The sequence below is a fragment of the Cibotium barometz genome, chromosome 28 (genome assembly GCF_041138505.1).
Source record: "Cibotium barometz isolate CiBa-2024 chromosome 28, ASM4113850v1, whole genome shotgun sequence".
Lineage (NCBI taxonomy): Eukaryota > Viridiplantae > Streptophyta > Polypodiopsida > Cyatheales > Cibotiaceae > Cibotium > Cibotium barometz.
Window position 1 is genome coordinate 55,634,576 of NC_141073.1, and position 4,178 is coordinate 55,638,753.

Here is a 4,178-nt window from a genome sequence, read left to right on the forward strand (position 1 = left end):
CCGTACCGGAAGCTCACCATTTTAATTGAACCGAGGCTAGTCAAGACCTCGGCCGACCTTGCTACGCGAGACGTCCTCCATTGACTCTCCGTCTCAGCAGTTACAACTTTATCAGTTAGGTCTCCACGACCTTAATCACAAGACGGTCAAAATGCTTTCCCAGCATTCTTGACATAAAACAGCCATTTACAAACAGCATTTACAAACAGTTTACAAATACAATTTCTATATTAACTCTCATTTTTCCACATTATCCCTCATATAATCCACATTACTTATTCCACATTCCACTTATATGTATACTCATCCAATCACATCATTTTTCATCTATTCACTTCAGATTCCTTCACATCACATATCATAATTTCACATCCATATCCACATCCATACATCCACATCCACATCCACATTCACATCCATACATCCACATCTACATGCTTACCTCCATTTTCACATCCTCATTTATACATCCACATCCCATATCCACATTCATACATACACATCCATATCCACATCCATACATCCACATCCACATTCATACATCCACTATCACGTCCTCATTCATACATCCACATCCACATACATACATACATCCGCATCCACATTCCCATTCACATCTATACATCCACATCTACATCCACATCCACATACATACATCCACATCCACATTCCACATTCACATCTATACATCCACATCTACATCCACATCCACATACATCCACATCCACATTCCCATTCACATCTATACATCCACATCTGCATCCACATACATACATACATCCACATCCACATTCCACATTCACATCTATACATCCACATCTACATCCACATTCACATACATCCACATCCACATTTCCATTCACATCTATACATCCACATCTACATGCACATATATACATACATCCACATCCACATTCCACATTCATATCTATACAGCCACATCTACATCCACATTCACATCTATGCATATACATCTTCATGCATACATCCATTTTCACATTCTTACATCCACATACATTTATCCATTTCTACATTTCCATTCATATACCCTCATACGCCTTCACATCTATTCTTTTTCATCACATCCATTCTCGCCCTATCACAACCCATATACATCTTATCTTATCTCATACACTTCTTATCTCATCCCATACACATCTTATCACATCTTAACTCATCTTATCACATCATAACTCTTCTCATATACATCTTATCACATCTCATACATCTCTTATCGCATCCTATCCCTTCCCATATCTATTTATAGAATATAAGGAAATTCTTATATTTGTTATAACATTTCTTTACGCATCTAATTATGCATAAATTCCAATTAAGGATACTAACACTTTCGAATTAAAAATCAATCTTTTATGCATCTTCCTATGCATAAATTCATTTTAAATGAGAATGACACTTTGAATTAAAATTCAATCTTTTATGCATCTTCTTATGCATAAATTCAATTTAGTAGGAATTACACTTTTAGAATAAAAGAATTTCTCTTATGCATCTAATTTATGCATAAAATCTATTTATGATGAAAATCACACTTTTAGTATAAAAATATCCATTATGCATACTTCTATACATGTAAATAAAAATGATAAAAGTAACACTTTTGATATAAAAACTTATTCTTTATGCATAATATAAAAATTTAATTTCTCCATGATTATAATGAAATTCTTTCAATTAATCTAGGATGATAATTCCTAGAATATGGTAGGAAGTCCTCTTTTTATGCTTTGAATGAAATTATTTTATGCATAATTTTTATAAAAATTTTGCCATAGCTCCGCTGCTATGACTGATAAATCTCAATTTTTCTAAGGGATAAAGCTTATCATTAAGGAAATAATTAGAATGGTCTCTAATTGGATCATCAATCCATAATGGATTGAATCATCAATATACATAAACTAAAAGCATGGAAAAAAGCCATTAATTTAGCCTCAAGCATAGCTTAATCTTGGATTAAGGAAAAGCTTTATGAAAAGCTTCATTTGGATTGAGAATGGGTCATGAGTATGACCATTTCTTGAGTGAGAGAGAGAAATTATATAAAAACCATTAGAATTTAAACATAAATGGAAATTAACTTCAATAGCATTTATTAAATTATGTAACTCTTCACTACTATTCACCAATTAACTTCAATAGCATTTAAAAAACCATACCAATTAAGCTTCTCAAGCTTGAGAGGGGTTGAGAAGAGAGAAACATTGAGAAATTATAGAAAAGATAAATATTCACTAATTACCTTACAAATTGCTTGATTCTTTGTTCACGGTAGAGGCCCCCAACCAATCAATTGGTTAAGTATGTTGATGGAGCCACTAATGGGGATTCAAGAAAGAGGGAAGCTCCAAAAACTAGTGAATTATTAAATGAATTCACAGTTCTTGGCTTAGGTGGAGTAGAGTAACGATGCATAAACACTATATATTTTTCAACAAGAGGGAGGCTTCTATTTATAGGAAAAATTGAGCTCCTAACCAAACAAATTGATTCTATAATTTTCTAAATCAGTTTGGTCAATATTTGACCATTTTTAGGTCAGTTAAGCTAACTTTTTGGAACTAGACTTGAATGAGGAGAGAGGAGAGATGAAATATCTCAATTTTTATGAGTTTAAATCTCATTCAAGCATGTGAAATATGCACCTCCTTTAAAGAACTCCCCTTCCTTACATGTGTCATAATGGAATCATTTTAATATTGCTCATAGTTTTTTACTAATAAACCTTGTACATTTTCAACTCTTCATCTTATGTGAGCATTTACTCATTTTTGGATACCCAAAATATCTCATATTTTTAATATTGCTCATAGTTTTTTACTAATAAACCTTGTACATTTTCAACTCTTCATCTTATGTGAAATATGCACCTCCTTTAAAGAACTCCCCTTCCTTACATATGTGTCATAATGGAATCATTTTAATATTGCTCATAGTTTTTTACTAATAAACCTTGTACATTTTCAACTCTTCATCTTATGTGAGCATTTACTCATTTTTGGATACCCAAAATATCTCATATTTTTAATAATGCTCATAGTTTTTTACTAATAAACCTTGTACATTTTCAACTCTTCATCTTATGTGAAATATGCACCTCCTTTAAAGAACTCCCCTTCCTTACATATGTGTCATAATGGAATCATTTTAATATTGCTCATAGTTTTTTACTAATAAACCTTGTACATTTTCAACTCTTCATCTTATGTGAGCATTTACTCATTTTTGGGTACCCAAAATATCTCATATTTTTAATATTGCTCATAGTTTTTTACTAATAATCCTTGTACATTTTCAACTCTTCATCTTATGTGAGCATTTACTCATTTTTGGGTATCTTCTTTTACAAATTGGATTTATCTCCTCCCTACACATGGATTGATGCTTTTGGCCCATAGGAACCTTAATTGGACCATAATCCAAAAATTTCTGAAAATTTAGACCCTTAGACTAAGGTCCTTTATACCCATTTCCAATAAATTCTAATTGCACATTGGAAAGTTCTTTTTGAATTTCTGTTTCAGGGGAACTTATTTTAATAAGATGAGATAATTTTCTATCCAAAAATATTAAAAATTTGAATATTCTCTCTCTAGAATATTTTCTCTCTCTAGGTTAAAACAGTTAGAAACAAGGTCTTTATATTTTTGAAGAGGGATTGATTACAGGGGAAGATACTAGACATCAACAAAAGGGGGTTGGGGGAGGAATCTTACATTCTACCCCACTTAAAAAACGCGAGATGTCCTCATCTCGCAAACTGGGATAATTTCGCAAGATGCACGAATTATGAGACTTAGATAAAAATTTAAATCAGGATTAACCACCAAGAAAAAGTCTCAAAGAGAGCAAGATTCAAGATAAGAACAAGATTTAAACTTTATTCATTCTCGGAACTTATACAGTAAAGATAGAAGAACTCTTTACACTTCCATAAGCCCGTCCATCATATGATCACAAAAGCAGCACTCACAAGCTGCGCATGTATAAGGTAACTCATCTATGGGAATAATTCTGTTGGTTATTGCTGCACCTATCTCAGTGGTATGAGGTGATCTAACAAAAGGACCTCTGAGAGGTAAGCCAAAAACGAGGTAAAGGCATATCTTCTCATGAGGAAGAAAACACGCCAGTAAGAAGACCCGCTCAGAAAACCC